The sequence below is a fragment of the Larimichthys crocea genome, chromosome XXI, assembly GCF_000972845.2.
Source record: "Larimichthys crocea isolate SSNF chromosome XXI, L_crocea_2.0, whole genome shotgun sequence".
Taxonomy (NCBI): domain Eukaryota; kingdom Metazoa; phylum Chordata; class Actinopteri; family Sciaenidae; genus Larimichthys; species Larimichthys crocea.
The window spans coordinates 4,468,564-4,487,445 of NC_040031.1; the positions used below are offsets into that span (position 1 = coordinate 4,468,564).

The 18,882-nt window shown below is 41.2% G+C and overlaps 1 protein-coding gene across 5 annotated transcripts in view; it reads left to right on the plus strand.

Moving 5' to 3' along the window:
- Nucleotides 1-18,882, plus strand: part of tspan9a (tetraspanin 9a) — a 148,760-nt gene that overhangs the window by 21,879 nt on the left and 107,999 nt on the right. For 3 of the 5 annotated variants that reach the window (XM_010756816.3, XM_010756817.3, XM_027272590.1), the window contains one exon: nt 11,076-11,123. The exons of the other annotated variants lie outside the window; for them this stretch is intronic. The gene's annotated coding sequence lies outside the window, so the exon portion shown is untranslated. The remainder of the gene's footprint in view (nt 1-11,075; nt 11,124-18,882) is intronic. 5 annotated transcript variants of the gene reach the window in all.

Below are 18,882 nucleotides of genomic sequence, written 5' to 3' on the forward strand. Positions count from 1 at the left end.
TGTCTCAGATCGGCACACGCATTTCAACATAATTATCCCCACATTTTCTCTTGGCTTTGATAGTAATGGGGCGGAAAGAGTGGGAGATGGCAGATATTGTGTGGCAGTGCATGTTGGTGTGCACTCAAAGGAGGATTTAATGAGGCTGATCTAAACATATTGTAGATATGTATTCTAATGGCCATATATCTATGGAGAGAAATACTGGATACTGCACCCTGTGCACTCTGTGGGTATTGTGTTGTCGAGACATGGATTAGATTAATAATACTACCTTAATATTTAGCCTTATTAGCAATATTAATGTTGAAGGAACAATAGCGCTGATGGGCATGTTTCCTTGCAGTGTACGCCATCTAGTGCATTTTGAGCAATACAACATGAATGGATTTTTCCTAGCATAACTAAAGGCCTATACTACTTATCAGTGTGCTTCTTCCAAATGATTACTGTGTGCTAACAGTTTTTAAAAAAATCCTGCTTATAATTAAATAAGCAGAAGCTCTGCACTGGGCTACAGTCATAATTGGAAAAGTTTAAGCAGCTTGCTTGAGTTAAATAAAGAAACTCTTATCTCATGAAGTGTGTCTCTAGAGAAATTCGATTTCAGATGTTATCCAACCCCTGAGGCTCTTAAGAAGCTGTTTTAAAAATATATAGCAATGCACTCAGCATCAAACCTCTAAGTTCATCAGACACAACACCAAAGAGAGGTCACACTTTGATTACCTCCTGGCAATCCCCCACCCCGCCCACTCATATACACACACACACACACACTAAATAGAGTAGTGTCAGGGTTTTGCGGTAGGTGTGACCCCCAAAATCAATAGTGTTCAAATCGAAAATTTCCAAAGGTGTCTTAGGAGAGACACAGAGACGAAGACGAGGGGGAGGCAGAGAGAGAGGGAGGGGAGCGGTTGTTCACCAGTGGATAATTGGAAAGCAGGGAGGTTGAGACTGCAGTTCACATGGTGTTGAAACAAGCTGTTCCCTGCAGCCATTTATCCAGATCACCTGAGAGCTACTAGACCAGTGTCACTGACTTAAAATCAATTTTCTGATAAAATTACTTCAAGAACAAATTATCTTTCAGTCATGACCTGCTGTCATGAGCCCTGTGTTCTTGGTAATGCCACTAGAGGTCAGTGTGACCCTGGAGTGTGCTCGTATACGAGAGTGAAGATGTCATGGACTGCCTGGATGGGTAGGAGGGGAGTTTGCAGCGTGCTTTATGGTCATGTCTGCAGAATGACTGCATGGTGAGAAGCTTTGGCTTTTTTTTTCTCCTGCAAAGAATTTTTTTTATTTTTTTTTGGTCTAGTTTTCTTCCTCTTGCTTTGTTTCTTTATCTCCTCTTTCCTATGCATTTCAACCTGGGATGGGTTGAACCTGTTTATGCAATTTGCATAAGCTGGCTTCAGAAATCTGTGCTTACCCCTGTGTATTGCTCGGTCGGAGTGTGCTGGCTGTTCAAAAGGAATAGCTAATGACTCCATTGCCCTCATTGACGCATGTCAGTCTATTTCAGGCTCAACGACTAACACTCTCATACATGGCCAAGTAAGAACTGATGAGCTGCGTGTTGGATCGACCCCGGGACGTCAGCCTACCACTTGCTTAGTCAGGAGAGTGATTTTCAACAGGGCAGCGTGCCTTATCATCACAGAAGTGTATTCTAGCCTCACTGCTGACAGCACTTCATCGATGGAGGAGACATACTGAGATATCAAACATGTGATCTGACTGGATGTGGCAGCAGTGGCATTTTCTTCACCCCCATCCTCTACCACCTCTCTGCCCATAACAGGAGCCATCCTTCAGCCCTGTCTCCTTATTGATCCCCATTTGGCCGGGGTTCATTCTCCCCCTCTCCGTTACCCACCATCATTCTCAGACCTAAGCTCGTCCACTGCTGAACCCTGCTTTCAGGATGAGAGGAGCCATAATTGGAGGGGAGCGAGGTTGAGAAGGGTGGGGATTTGAGAGTCAAGCCATAGAAGGGGTGAGAATGAGCAAGGAAGAGTGGAGATAAAGAGAGAGAAAGTGCGAGAGAGCGATTGGGCAGCTGGGTAGAGACGCATGGCATTAACTTGACTGAATGCTGAATGCAGGGGCAGGAAGGGCACTGCCAGCCGCGGAGGCTTGTGGCCGGCTTTCACATGACTATCTGTATGCTGGGACACGGGAGAGTAATAGAATCCTAACATGATGTGCCGGGATGCTTGGGGAGGGGGGGAGTAAATTTAGCTACAGCCGCAGGCAGGCAGGCAGCTCCGCAGGGCAGGGGGGATGTTTGCAGCTCTGGGGCCTTCTCTGGCCATCTCTGCCCTTCTGGATGAGTCATGGAGGGCACTGCTACAATCACAATATAAATCGCCTCCTTTCCATACCTTAGCAGGCTTAATGGCCGAATGGTGAGATGTATCTCATTGCAATGGGATGTCAGTGGGAATAGGGTGGGAGATAAGTCAGCCCCACTTTATTTCGAGCCTCTGTTAGGGAAGCATCTGTTGGCCTGTGCAGCTATTGCATTTCAAAAGCAATAGTGCATGTCATAAACTGATGTTCTGTGGTAGAATAGATTCTTTATGATTGATATACAGATGTTTCTCTGATGTTAGTCATTCAGCCAGTTAAACTACAATACATCTTTTTTTTTTTTATTCCACCTCCAAACGTGCAGCAAGATATGGCGTCTCTCAATGTCAGTGGTTTTGTCCTCAAATACATCACATATTTATCTCCCTTTGCACTGAGTCCTGTTTAAGCCCTGCTGCCTCCCCCTATCCCGTCTCGTCGATATTAATACCTCCTTAAGCAGTATCAGGTGAAGATCAAAGAGGGTGTCATGTCTTTGGTGTCCATGCAAATCTGTTGCTCTGCACTTTTCTCTACATCCACTGGGCTAATGGTAATTATTTTTTAGCAGTTTGCTCTCTCTCTCTCTCTCTCTCTCTCTCTCTCTCTGTTCTACTGTTTCACAGATATGAATCTATTGTTTTATTGCATTTATTGCATAGTATTGTTCATCTGCAGTAGCTCTCTTGTTCTCTCTTGCTCTTGTGTCTCGTTTTCTTTTCTAAGTATTTGAGCAGATGAAAGTGTGCTTGTAAACATCACATGCCAGATTATAGTTGTATTCATATCTGAGATGCAGAAGATGCAGTAAACTTAAAAAGAGGCTCGCTCTCTTTTATGATCATTTATCTTTAACTTTAATTGCTTTCCCGAAGATCAAGTTGCACAGGAGGCGATAATATTTCCCTCCATCAAACATTTCTTGCTATTTACTCCAGAACAAAAAAACTATATATAACATCTGACCATGGTATTATCAAATCCTTTGAGCCAATTACCTTTTGTGCTCGTACTGAATTGAAACCATTGCCATTTGTCCATCATCCACATGGTATTCTTTTTCACTAACCAGTGGCAGACTGTAATGCTTGTTGTGCATAATTGCAGGTTTATGGTATAGCTGTATTATCACCAATGAGCGCTTCAGTCATGAATAACAATGACTATGCAGCCCATCTGTGCAGTTTGTTGAAAACTATGGCACAAATGACTCAGCCGTTCAAAGCGGGAAGCACTTTGGCCATAAAAAATAATTCTGTGTTCCCCACTTTTCTTTCGTTGAAAAAACAAAGGGATGCAGATGACATCCTGTGTGTGTTGTGTGAGTGCATGCATTTTCAACAGCATGCTTTATTTCTTTACCTTGGTTCTTATTTCTGTCTTTGGCAGGGGTGAGTATTTGCCTCCTTGGCCTGAATCTTCGTTTCAGATCTCTCTGACAGCCCTGAACAGTAGCCGAGCTCGGCTGTTGGCAGTTCATTTGAATGTTGGCAAATTCTTGTCGGAATGATTATAAATTTGCTGAAAGAAACAATGGTTAAGATGAAAAAATGGAGAGCAGTGTTGGAGTCCATCATCACTTTGTTTTAGAACATGGCAGTGATTGTTCTGCTTGATTAATGTCCTGTGATCCTGTTTTGTAGAGAACAGATGATGCAAAGACAATTTCTGAATGATTACATGTGGATTGAAAAGATCCGGGTGGGCTAAACTAATCTTCAAATTCACAAGGAGCATTTTAAATTTCCAAATGGTTGAAAGGAAAACCAATGAATCATATTGCACCTAATCTACAATATGTTCACTCACCAGTTGTCTGCTGTATTTTTTGCTTTTTGCTTTTTGTATTTTATTTATCTTTAGAGGGTTGGATCAAAGTACACAGAAAAACTTTCAAAATATTTACCTATTATTTGGCTTTTTTTAATAATCAAAAACACACACAAAAATGTCCCTTGGGAAAAAAATATCACTTCTTGCAATAAACCCCTTGCTGATTTCCACAGTGTTCCTCTGTGACAAAAACAAATGTTGTGTTATAGATTAAATAAATTCTATTTAGTGACATTGGCATAGTAAAACCTGTGAGATTTTGTTGTGCAGAAAAAAAAAAATCTTTGGCATGTCCAAAGTCTATGACTCTATTCAAATGTTCTGCATTATACATCATACTAATGTGGAGCACAATTATGAAAGAAATCTTTTCACCCTTGTGCAAGTGTTGTTAAGAGCACAGATGCATATTGCAAAGATATGGCCTACTATTATTACTGAAAACACATTATGTCCCCATGTCATTCATTTTCTGTTACCTCAGCCTTGGCCACCAAGAGTACTTTTATATTATTATTTGAATCCGAGCTTTTAGCCCTTTTCATAATAATCATCAACATTGGTATGTTTTGTTACATTTTGTTGCTTTTATGCAACAGGGACTTTTATAATTATTTATATATTTATTTTGCTTTGTTTCGAGAGTGACAGTAGAGTAAGACCGTAGTAGTAGTAGTACTAAACATTAGCTCTTACTACGTTCCTTATTTATTTGATCATAAATAGTGTGTTTGTGTTTTTTAAAAACGTAGTACAGACTGTCTGTTAGGACTAATCAGCTCTAAGTACATAATGTGGTTAGATGACAATATGAGGACATCATCATAATATTTATTTTTAACCCTCATCATTGGCAGTCCCAGTTGCTCCCATGCAGATCTGAGTGATCCAACTAACTCGTGGGGGGGCAGTCTTGGAGCCTGCGATTGCATAGCTCATCATCAGCTGCCCTGCTCGTCCTTTAATGACTCATTGTCTAGACAGTCTTATCCAGACTGGGGAATTCTAGCTTGTACAACACTTCAGCCACAGGTGTGGAAGGGTCCGCTTTTTTTTTTTTTTTTTTTTTAGATGTTTCCAGCTCTTTCTATTTTCCTGCCACACAAACCCAACTGGTCAGCCTGGGTGGTCAGTGATAGTCGCTCAGTCTGGAATGCTAAATGGTCATTGTCTAAGATTTGGGGACTATTCTTAGTAATGCAAGATTATTTCAATGAAACTTAAAGGCCCGGTATGTGAAGATTTGTGGGCTCTATTTAAAAATATGAAATAAATTTAAACATTAATTAACATTACCTGGGGGGAAAAAAATTTAAAAAAATAAAAAATGTAATATATAATTATAATAATATATATATTATATATATATATATATATATATATATTCTATAATAACCTTAGAAAGAGCCTTTTGTATCTACAAATGTCACGTTATTTAGCCAACAAATAGCTCAAAACAACCCTGTCTAAGCTGAGAAATATCAAGGTTAATGGAGAAGCAAACTAATGCACTAGCCTAAAAGATTTGTCAAAGGCGACACAAAATCATAGCCAAATGTTGATAGAGGGGATCAGTCTTTCACAAACATTTTCGACTTTTTTCTGTAACCTCTGTTTGCTTTTGTGACAAATCACTTAGTTCGGTTACAGCATTGATTGATCAGCAACACAAAAATGCTGTAACTCAGAGTAACCCAGCCAGCATTTAAAATTTGTTGTTATTATCAGCTAAAGCATAAGCCTGTTTCACACAGGGATGACGCTTTCTGTACAAACCACCCTCTTATTTTTAATAGTTTGGTCCTCAATCTCTGCTTCTGTGTCACTGCCAGACAGTAAATTAATATGCATTAAAGCTAAGCGCTCAGGTGTGGAAGAAGAGACCTGGCATTTTGCGGAGAGCATCGTTGAGAAAGTGGGCTGTGAGTGATGAGGGATAGGACCGATCCTGACACTTTGAGTCAGCCTTTATTCAGTGTGCACCTTCTGTCATCATGCACCCGCCACTTCTTTCATCTCTGTCACACACAGAAATTCCATAACTCCGTTAGCAACACCCACAACAAATACAGACCGGTCCTCCTTCAAAACACACACATGTTCTCTCTTCTGTATCCACCTTTTTAGTACAATTGCCTGCCATCTGGGGCCACTATTCTGTGGCATTTTAATGGATTTTTATAGCACTGTGATTTATGCTCTGAGTTCTATACCGAATTACCATTCAGGAGATCCTCTAACAGGTTATTCCTGGCCAAAATGTAGACCTGAGAAGATTTCTTGTCTCCATAAGTCATCTTTGCATCATTTATTTCTTCTTCTTTATTGCTCCAACAGGTATTTTCCCCAAGGCTTTGTTTTACTATCACCCTAGAGCATTTGTAGGATTGAAGGTGACACTTGGCTCCGGAATGAATCTTTTCCAATGAGAAAAACACACACTTGGTGTGCGCACACCTGGTGACCAAGGATAGATGGGAGTCTAAGGATAGAGGGCGTCTCCAGCTTGTGATTTGTGACTTGTGATATTGCTTTATATACATAAAATTGACTTAACTCTTGTACACAAACATGCACATCTGGAGAAAGAATAGTCCACGCAGTCATAGACATATGGTACAGTACTACTTTGCACAGTGTGTCTAGAACCCCCTCAAGAGCCCCCGTGGAGCTCAGGGAGACATTTTGGTCACCAGGACGCCTAAAGGACAAACAGTGGCCAGGTGCCAGGGAGACGGCAAGGCGCCTAATTCATCACTACCCCCTGCTGTGCAACAGACTGGAATGACAGTCATACATAGTATGCTGTACCCATGCCTTCTCTCTGTCTCTCTGTCTCTCTCTCTCTCTCATTACATTGAATAGCTTGGAAAAGGCTAACATGGCAATATCATAATTAGCGGGGCACATTAAAATCGGAGCCATGAAGCGTGTCATTAAAAATCCTCTGCTTCAAGCAACCTCTGTCATTTTGGACTCCCACACGCAAAAACATACAAGTGCTTACAATCTCACTCCTGATTTATCACGGCATCACTACACTACGGCATCCTCTATCTGTTTCACGTCCTGCTTCCTCTCTGTTTCTCATGTATGCAGGGAGTTGAATAGGCAGAAGGACTAAGTCAGGCCCATCAGTCACCCTGTCAGTCTTCAGGGGATGATCAAAGCAGCAGTGCAGGACCTGTCCCACCTGCAACATGATTTAGCCATAAGGACAGGATCCAGACATCTCTGTTCCTCACTATGTCTGTCAGTGCGCTGATAAATAAGGACTGCAGAGACAGAAGCCTCTGAAATGTGGCGTCTGTGCAATTGTCTTACCCTGTTATTCCTTTTGCGAAATTGTGAGAAGATGAGGGCAGAGCGAAAGAGAGAGTGCAGGACAGGATGTGTGATGATGTGTGGACGTGCCTGAGAGCTGGATTTCCCTCAGTCATCGGGCAGCTACAGAGGTGGATGAATCTCTCTGTTGCACTCTGGCTGCCTGCTCAACACTCATCATCAAGTGATGTAGCTCTCAATCATCTGACCTTGTACGTGTGGGACTCTCCAATTTGCTATTATCTACCAAGCTAACTGCAGTGAGTTCTTGTCTTATCCCCTTTATATCTTCTTCCTCTCCATCCAATGAATCACAGTGTGTATATATATATATATTTTCTATTTCCAATTTTGAAGTGTGCCATTAGATTACCCATGTAACCATTCAGCAGTAGCTCCAGTATTAATGTCCCTGCCAAGACATGCTTCCTCAAGCTATATCTCATTTCAACTGCAAACCTAAATAATGCTTGGATCTGTTGGCAGACTTGAAAGAGACAAAAAACAAATGGCAGAAAGCTGATGTTGCGTGAGCATCTGCACTTTATCATGCAGAAGTTGTCCCGACACAAACACACAGCTACAAATAACAACGACAGAAAGATTTGTTCCCATGTGTCTTTGCTGTGCTATCTGACTCCAGATTCTCTTATTAAGTGTAGCCTGCTAGTGCTCTGTGAATTTATATGAAGTCCAAGTGTCCATTTGTAGGGGAAGACTTACAGAGCCATGTCCCTGTGGAGGGTTCAGCGGATGTGTCTTTGTTTTAGAGGGCAGACTTAAGATGTCTGGCCAGGCCTGTTAAAACCCTCTGGACCTGGCTTTGGTGCATAGTGCAACCCATTACATGTCAAAGGTCAGATATACCCCCCCTTTGTAGACTGCCAACACACGCTTTTTTTTGCTTGTACTCAGCCTCAGTTTTCTCTCTCTTTTCTCAAATCTCTCCTTGAGTCCATTTCTCACCTTATGTCTTCCCCGTTTTGTTCAGTTTTTACCTCAATTTTCACACTTTGCCCTCTCACTAAAATTCCCTCCCTCCTAAATCCTTGAATCTTGTCTGCATGCACTTCATCTTTCCTCTCACATTCTCCCATGTCTGCTGACACAGTGCCGAGTGGATGCCTGACACCTGGGGTTGGCAGCGTTTTCTTTCCTGCCTGAGATGGTCTGGAGAATGAGAGGGGAGAGGGGAGAGGGAAGGCAAGGGCAAGCCTTGTGCCCCCTTCCTCAGCTGGGAAGGAGCACTGGGAATTTGAGGAGATCTAAACACCTGCAGGGGGCTTGACAACATTGCCAAGACATTTGCATGCTCAAACATGGAGGCCCAGCACCATCACACATTGTTACACATTGGCATTCTTCAGTATCTGCTCACCCGCACATACCCACACAAACAGCATGGATATCCGTGTGAGGAAAACATACGTGCTGCATATCATTTCTGCTTATCAACACCTACTGTCAGTGGGGAGAGTGTGAGTGTTTTTAATCCCTCTCTGCAGTGCCTCCTGGTGTGTGGACGCCAGCATCTCCAATATGTTTACATGTGAAACAAGTTGCTCGTTACCCAGAACTTATGTCTGTGTCGTAAGAATGTGGGCTTCAAATAAAAAATGTAAGAGAAAAATAGTTTATAGTTTAAAAGGTGCTTCTGTGTTGTTTAATTAACACATCATCCAACCGCCCTCTTATATGTATTACAAATAGTGCACTAGAGTTACATCAAAGACCATTTAAAGGCATTTTAAAATTTCTTTGAACATTTTCTTTTACTATCAAAACATGATGTACTATCATAGCAACAAGCAAACAAATACATATGCCAATAATATTTTTACAGTATTACTGTACATGTACTTATTAGGAAATAACCAGAAGATATTTTTGTGTATCCATAAACAAAGCTTTTCTGCCGACCAAACTTAAAATACCGGATACGTGTTGTGCTGTGGCTGTTTTACTCCTGCAGAGTATTAAACTTTTTCTCACATGCATCTTCTTGCATCGTTAACGTTGCATTACTGCCACCTTCTGCCTACAGTCTTCTTCGTTGTCCATTTTTCAAAAGTCATGATTAGTCCAGCAGCTGTCATAAAACCAAATAACCGTTTTCTGCACCCACACTGTCTCCACACTCAAAATTATTATTATTATAATTACTATATTGTTTTACACTGGCCTCTACTTACCCTGTTTTCCAAAGCTGTGTGATCATCACTTGTCTCTCTTCTGCATGTTACTAGAAATTGCTCCACCGTCTCTCTTTTTATTACCTTGATTACAATGACCTGTTGAAATTACCTGTTTTGTCATTATAGTGTAGAGTAGTGTGTATTAAGGTTGCTGTGTCCAATTCTTATTCTGCCTATTGTAACTTGTTCTTTCTCCCATCTTCTTATCATATCTACTTTATTATGGAGCATGTGTGACTGCTGTCCCTCTGTGGATGGCCCATTGTTCATACACCCCCATTATTCTAGAACCTTAATAATAATCATCTGAAAAATGTCTCATTGGACCAAAAGCCCATTTGTCTGACAGCTCTTTATCCCGAAAACAAAAGCCCACTGCTCCCAAGGCCCACTTTTCTGACATATCTTAGTGTCTATCTCCTTTGTCAGTGTATTTGGGCATTCAAGGTCCCAATCAAGTGACCTTCTTTAGTTTTGTTTTTTGGTCTTTTCTTGACAGTTGACCTTTGTTGGCATGGTAACAGTAATATACTCATGGTTAATAATGTGAAATGGCCACAGTTTGGTTAGGTACCTGAACTACTTAGTTAGGAATTAAATACATTACAGCAGTTAAGTTACGTACGTAAGTTGCTGATACCAGAGTGTATGGGACTTCGACAATGGGACTTTGAAGGAATGGACGTTTGTTTTCATAATGGGCTATTGGAACTATGGCTTGGTTACGTTGCCCCAGCTGCTGATTTAAGCTGATCCATATATAGCACAGTACTTCCATAATCTAGCCTTGTTCTCATTACCTCCCCACTCCATTGAAATGCATTATCATTTTATCCACCACATAATATGCACCTTCCATGGTTGTCTCAGGTCAAAATGTACTCCCCAAAAAACATTGCTAATGTCTTCCTATACTCATTTGCATACTTACTAGTACTACTAATAGTATTTATCATGCCACTTTTACCTTCAGTACTTGTTTTGCACTTTGCCAGTTGTTTGTTTTTTTGTTTATTGTGTAGGTTATAAGATACTTCTGTCTGTTTGTTGTTTTTGCCCCCTACTCTAATTCTGTAGGGTATATTACCCTTTTCTGCTGCTGTAATAAGAACATTTCCCCAAATATATCATTTATCATAACACAAAATAAAGTACACAATTACAACATCCCTCCAAGGTCATCCATTTTTTATACGTTGATTTGATATTTCTTACCCTTTCCCTTCGACTCACATTAAGTGTAATTTGATCATACCCTCTCTATACTGTACCATGTCGTATGCTTTTTTTTTTTTTTTTTCGCTTTAATGACACTGTCTCTTTACTATTGCTTACTTGAGTTTTTCTTATCTCATTCACCAGATACAACACTGGATCCATAGTGCCACTTTGTGTCCTCAATCCACTTTGGTATGTAGCTACCACACCTCTAGTTCATTAGCTCCTTGTTAACTATTTGTTCCATCAATTCACAGATAGGCTTATTAACATCTTTAACAGGTTTTCACATGGGAATAATTATCACTTCCTTCCAGCTCACTGGGATTCTTCCCCCAAACAAATGATTCAACATGATGTAAGGTTTTAATGTTTTTCTTGTGCAGTCTTCTTGAATTTTCATGCTAAATGGGGCATGTTGTTCATCTTCAATGCTTCATGCCTCCAAGTTTTCAGATTTAGTTTCCTCTTTGCCTCTTCCTCACTCTGTGTATTGTGACAAAAGTATTTACCTTTTAACTCTGTCTTTTGCTTATTGGTTACTATCCATCTTTTTAATCAACACTCACACCACTCCTACCTAAGTAGTCCCTCCAGTTGAGTCTACAGTATATCCCTGTTTGCTGTGAGCTTGTTTGTACTGAATCACGTGCTGGCAATTATGTGTTCTTTTCACTTGTTTATTTATTTCTAATTCCCACACATACAGTATGCATTTACTTACTAATGCCTTTAATGCTTAATGCAAATGTTTCTATGAGCATATTATAATCAATCTCTTTGGTGTAAATGTATATCCAGAGATATTGGTATCAGCACCAAGCACAGATTCCTTTCCTGTACTAACAACCTGCTTGTTTTCTGTCAAAAACATAAGAACACTTCATTCTTGTCATCCAGCAGATCTTCTGTTACCTGATCATTATAATCTGTGCTTTCATTCCCTCAGAATATATGTTTTTTTTGTTTGTTTTTTTAAATAGCTTTTTCCTCTTACCCTTCATTTTGGCTACCACATTTCACTCCACACCTACATGTAGCACTCTGTGAGGGACCCTCTGCTTTATGAAAGTGACAAACACCTTCTCCTCCTCCATCTTTCCTGTTTGGTATATCTGCCACATATTCATATAAAACAAATCCAAATTAGGCTTTAACCAGGACTTGAATACAAACAATGTCTGCTTTTTCTTTCTTCCACAAACTAGAAACTGGCAAATTAACAATCAGGCTTTTTGCATTTCACTGAAGATTTTAAATTATTGGTAATATCAACCCACACATGCTGATTCTTGACTTGGATTGTATGCTGAGTTCATTCTGTACCTTTTCAAACTTATCATGTCCAAATGGCACACTACCGCTTTAACAATAATCTTTCAATTTGAGTTTCAGATGCTGCATTTATCAACCTTGCTATAAAGGTCACCAATTTCTCCTCGTCTATCCACACCTTTCCCTGATTTTGCTGCTCTTTTGCTGCAATATGTTCTTTGTTACATTCAATCTTCTTGATCTGTTTTTTTCTCCCAATCCATACAGCTTAACTGCATCTGCATAGAAAACTTTTCCTGCTCTCTTATCTGTTGCACCTTTGCCTCTTGTCTCAGCACCTCGCAGCCCCTGACTGATAAGCAACTTTGTGATTAACTCTACATCTCTTTGGTCTCTCTCCATTTCCACATTTAATATTTGAATGTTACCCACCACACCTAGCAAATCTGCTTTTTTCTTTTTATACCTTAACCATATGCCCACATTCTTTGCAACTGAAACCTTGTAGACTTGTTTTTATCTGTATTTCACAAATCCCAAGTATAGCTCCTTTGAGATAACCTTTGTCTCAGACTTTAACACAATGGTTTCTGTCTCCCTTTTCTTTACATCCCTTGTCATTGTTTTGGCACTTTTACTTGACCTGTTCCATATCTTCCAAGTTCTCCACTAGTAAAATGCTTTTACATGTCAACCTGAAACCTTTTTTTTTTAAGAATTGTATAATTCATATTCTAGAAGGTTCACTGTAAAACCAAAACATAAGTATATTTTTCAAAAAATTGAAATAAGATTCATTGTCTTATTTTTCTTATATTTCAATGTATGTTCAAAGAGTTAAAGTGTGTTCTCTTTTAGTGTAGTTCTGTTTTCATGAGAAGTTACTAGGCATTAGGCCAAATAGAGATGTATGTATGTCAGGTGGAAATGGGCCCAAAACTGCTACTGCAGGGAGGGATTAAATAAAGGCAACTCTGAAGTTCATCTGGACAACAAGGATTTGATTTGCCCAATGACAATGACTACACTCAGTGTACTCAAGCAGTGTGAGTTGTATTCCCTCAGCATCATGCCCTGTAGAGCTGCTGCAAAACGGTGTGAAAGGTCTTTTCATAGCTACTCTGTACACATAATCCCCTCTCAAGATGTATAGGACATTAAAAGGAGAAACTGTTGGATTGCTTTAGTCTGCTATATCCATGTTTGACAGCCTGTAGTGGAGTTTTCTTCACTGTACTGCAGAGGGATAGGAGTGTATGACAACCATTTTTTGCTCATTGTGTTTTCTAAGCACATATTTCATCTGCTGCTCATTGTTCCCTGTCCGCAATTATCATCCTCCCCTCCCTGTTCATTTCCCTCCCACTTTAAGTCTGTAAGACTGAAAGACCGCTTGTCTATTACCATCATTTAAAACTTGGGAAGAGAAATGAAATAATAGAAGTTTTTTATCAGTAATGAATCCAGTATGGCATTACTTTGAGCAGACAGACTCCATAGAAATTAGCATATGAGCCACTAATCCACATCTTGTGACGTGTTTCTCTGTATTTATCCACAATCTGTTCATCCATTTTCTGCTTACTCCATCGCATTGTCAGGGGTGGCAGGGCACAGGGTTTGAGGCTCTGCATGTTCAGCAAAACAAGGAACAGGATGTTTTTCTTTCTTTTTCACATTGAAACAGTTTATGCATTTCATTAAAAACTAAGTCAGTGACTGAATAGACTCATTTAAAAGTATAACATGTCATGTCTGAGGCAAATTGAATACCTCAAATGTCTCAGATTTTTAGGAACCTCAGGAGGTCTTTGAAGTCCTGATGTGGGCAGAGCACATGGCTATGAACTTTGCCGGCTGGTGATGATATGCCTTTGTCAATGATGAGATGGATTTTGTTAGGTCATGGGTGATGACAGCTCACCCCAGTAATACTGGAGCACTTGCTCACCTCCCAACCCACTGTGCACAGTGTCGAGATCACTGTGCACAGCTGCACCTCTCCCTGGCATGAGCGCATCCTAACAGATGTTGTATCATGTCTTTGTGAGTTTAGGGTAGACTGAAGAATTCTGGCAAAGTGCAGACTGCAGATGCCTCTGATTGCACGGTGGATCAGGAAAGGAAATTCTTCTAGGACGAGGACAGAGGATCAACAAATAGAGACTGCCGGGCCAACTTGGAATGGCTTCTACACTGAACACAGGCAAACTGTATCTACACGGTCATTCCAGGCCTGTAGGCGCACACACACATGCACACACCAGGAACATCAGACCTGGATTCAGTCCAAATCTCTGGTGATGAGTGTACATGGTGACCACTGTTTATCTACTGGCAGAGGTGATAATCTGCTCGCATGACTCCCCTGAGACTCTAAACCTACTCTTCTGCATTGGAGTCATGATTGGCAAGGGCCACAGGGTATAGTGGTGTGGGGGAGATTAGTTGTTAAAGCAGAGCCTCAGGGGGAAGGTTCAGTACCTTGGGATTGTCATTTGTGAGATTTAAAGCCCTCAATCTCTTGACGCCATTAGGTGTGAGGATTCCAAAGAATCATCTCTGCTTTTTTTCTTCTATAAATCTCCAAAATGTTTTGGTCTACGTTATTACTTCACCAATGCAAACAGACTAAAGTACCAGAGTACACCAAGTGTAGCCCAAAAGGTTGGTCAGATTTGCACAGATTAGATGGCGTAGCTGCAGGGGAATGTGGAACTAACAAGCAGTGATGAAATTGCTGGATAGGTCCACAGGCTGGGGAGTGGATGCTGGGTCTGAATGTTTGGTTGCTTCACAATTGGCATTAAACATGTGACAATAAAAGAAAAGTATTAGCCGTGCCAACAAACACTGCGTAGGCTAAATTGGCACTTGACACTGAAAATGTGGCTGTCGGATGGCTTTGGAACAACAGGGTTTGGAACAACATGCAGATGTAGACAAGCTAACATGGGTGAATGGTTACAGTTTGTCATCGGCAGTCTGCGGGCATAAAAACTTTCCCCTATCTGCATTTCTAATACATTTTGTATAGTTGCTGGATTCATTCGATAGCACTGGGTTGGTAATTGACTCATGATGCATGTAGAATGAGCATATGGCATATATGTGCCTGCAATGCAGAGCATGCATGTGTTCTATACACATGATGGGATTCATGTATTTGGACATGAACTCATTAAGCAGTACATTTCTACAGATGCATTGACTTTTTGAATTTCACTTGTCATAACTCTGTGTCTTTTTTGTGCTTCATTGTGATTTTTTTTTATTTTGCTTTCTGCATCCCTCCTCTGAGTCCATCTGTTTATTTCACTCCCACACAAACACCCAGTCACTGAGACTGTGGAGAATTAAGAAAAAGGAGGATGATAACTTAAAACAAAAATATTTATCTTACAAGATGTCAGTTTTTAGCCCAATACACTGACCCTGGGATATGTACATTAGATGCAGAACTTCTCGGGGTACCTAATATTTCACTCCTCCCATAAAAATGGAAACCTTTTTACAAAAACCAACTACAAGATCAACGTCTTTTTTGACACTGTCTCAACACAAATAAGCTTCTGAAGGCAGTAGTGTAGCAGGGCAATTTCATTGGATTGCTCTAACACCCTTAATGTCAAAAAAGAGGAGAATTGAAAGAATTTAGCATTTAAGCAGCGCTTTCTGTCCTGATGACAGAGCAGAACCTTGCTGCAGGGGATACGCGCCGGCCTTAATGTTCGGAGATTAGTTTTTCCTTTCATCGGCCAATGAGTGGCTAATCGTCGATAATCACAACAAGCCTGCCTGAGGGTCTTCATACAGTGTCTCCCTCTTATTCTAATATCCACTCTGCCACCTTACCCAAAGAGATCGCCATCTGTTCCGGGGTGTAGCATTTTCTGCTATAAACCTGAACTCAAAAACAATTTTTGAAGGGCAAGCATTCTCAAAAAAACAAAAACAAAAACAAAGGGTTATTGTTTTCCTACGAGGGAGAACTGTTTCAGACCAAGCTGTGAAATGTGTTCAACCAATTTGTAAAACCAGTTAACCATAAAAAATTCTGTTCAATTAAGTTTTATTCCGTCCTTGTTTGCATCTGGTGCTGTTTTTTTTTTTGTTTTTTTTTGTGGGAGTCTTGCTAGACAAGAAGTTTTTTAATTGGCTCATTTTAATTTTATTCAGACTCCATCCATCTCCACTTCGTGGCTGTTTAAGGGAGCCCACATAAATTATGAATTCTGCTATGACCCACACACACTCGCACAACCTCACACATCTCACATGGAGACCAGTCATATTAATATTACTCTGACCGGCTATATTATGAACATTTGGCAGTGGCCCGTACTTTATATCAGCTCAGTTTGTAGCCTATTCTCCAGTCATTGCTCTGATGCATTAGTAGTAAAGTAGTGTAGCCGTAGTGGTGATTTGCCCACCCGTGGCGTTGTGTGTTCAACTGTGAGGCTTTCGCAGATAAATGATGCCATGTGACTTGACAGTTGGGCTGATGAAATGGAGCAGAGCTGTCATAACTCTTTCTCGCCAGCACGCAATGAACCTTGGCCCAGGACTGACCCTTGAACCCTCCCTTACAGCGACTGAATGTGTGAGTGGTGTGCTTGTGCATGCGGTTATGTAGGCAACATTGCAAGGGAATGAACGTGTTCAAGCAGTTATTGTTATCTAAATTGACTATTAAAGAAGAGCTGAAAAATTGTGACTCAAGGTGAAATAATGAACTGTTGAAGCCGTTGACTGCTTCATTCATATGCGAAAATGGAGAATGGAATTTTAAAGATGTCACAGCAAGCTAAATGAAAGTAAGGCCATAATTGCAATCACCTTGACAGCCCTAAATCTATTTCTCTCTTTTCTGTTTCCAAGTGAACACGTGCTCTGCTGTCTACTGTAGGTTTGCTGACAGCCTTTTTTCACTCTCCATGTAGAAAGTAATTGCGTGGTTGAAGCTGCCCATTGAATTCTACCCTGCCTCTTATAACTCCTGCTCTGCAGGAACCTCCAGGCATGTATCTCATCACTCAGCAATGCCACACGGTTTGGCTTTGTGCCAGGACCTATAGTAGCTCCCCTGCAGCCCACCCCCCCAAACTTAACTTCCACACACATCAGCCTGCAATCAGAGCTTGGCCAAGCCACCCACCGTCTTAAATTACACAGCGATTCACTGTGATAAGTACCTTCACCTTAGTCATGCAGATTTCTGATGGAGGTTGTGTGGTTTCTGCTCTGGGCTGGAAGTACAATAAAGAAAAGTATAGCTAAAGTTAAGCCCAAGATCCCCCTGTTTTCCGTTTTTCATTTTCACACCCCCGCGTTGCCAAAAGAACAGTGTGTGCACATTTGTGTGTGTTGCATTGCAGCGCATGTTTTCTCAAGCGTCCACGTTGTACGCGCCATGGAACGGGATCTGTTTTGGCTTCTTTCCAGCATTCCCGGGCAGAGGCGTCATGCCCTTCATGCCCCATCCTACTGCGAACGATGGTGTGAAGAGGCGAAACTGGGTGAGACTGCGGCACGACGACAATGTAAAGAGACGAGGGACAGGGAGTCCGATCTTACCGGCGCAGCTGTCGAGGATTTGGAAAGTGAAGTTTACTCCCCTTCGGCGCTGTAGAGCAGGATTAAGCCAGGACAGCACTTACTGTGGAGAGGCTTTGGCCTGGGAAACCTTGTCATGGGCAAAGGAAAGGATACAGGGAGTGATGGTGGAAAAAAAATTGAGCTGAACAGACAGAAATGGAGGGACAACTTTTGGGTGCAACATCCTATGGAGGAAGATAGATAGAGCCTCACATGGAGAGAGAAATTCATTTAATTATGGTGGTGCAGTGCTTTTTAGCATTGTCGCCACACAGCAAGTAGGTTCAACCCTACCAGCCAACTAGGAAATTTCTGTGTCACTGTTTTCCCCATGTCTGCATGGGTTCACTTTGTGCGGTCCAGCTTCCTCTCACGGTCCCAAGACATGTAGGTTAATAGGTTAATTGGTGGGTCTGAAATACCCAAAGGGGTGAATGTGAGCTTGAATGGTTGTGACAATTTGTGTCAGCTCTGTGATGAGCTGGCGATCTGTTGTCAGCTGCGATAAATACATCACACACCACAACAGAACTGCATGAAACACGTCAGATACCTATACATTCTTTACACATAGCACCAACACCAACATGTCAGTTACTCGTGTTTGCTGTTGAGGTGACAAAACTCCTGCCATAGCGGCCTGTTTCCGTCCTACCTGTATGAACAGATGGAAGCAGTGTAAAGGTGGGATCGTGTGCTATGGTGTATGCTCTGCATATAACAGATATAAGAGAAGGGGAGAGATAGAAGAAGGCGAAAGAGGGGAGAGTTATGCAGAGTCATTTATATATTTGATAGTCTTTTGGATACCCTTAGGGCTGTGTTAACACAGCAGAGTCAGCAGTATTGCAACTGCAGTACACAGTAGATGTCTTACACCATCCTCCACATACAGATACGCACATGCAGGGCTAAGAGACATGTATTTGACCCTCAAGGCTTAGCCAAGGAACGATCAATAGAGCCTGCCAGCTCTGTAAACGAAGGACTGATGCCTTTATTTTACTCGGATGTGCTCTGTTTCACGTCCTGTCGTTTGAATTCCACCGTACCCGACCCAAACTGCACATGCAAG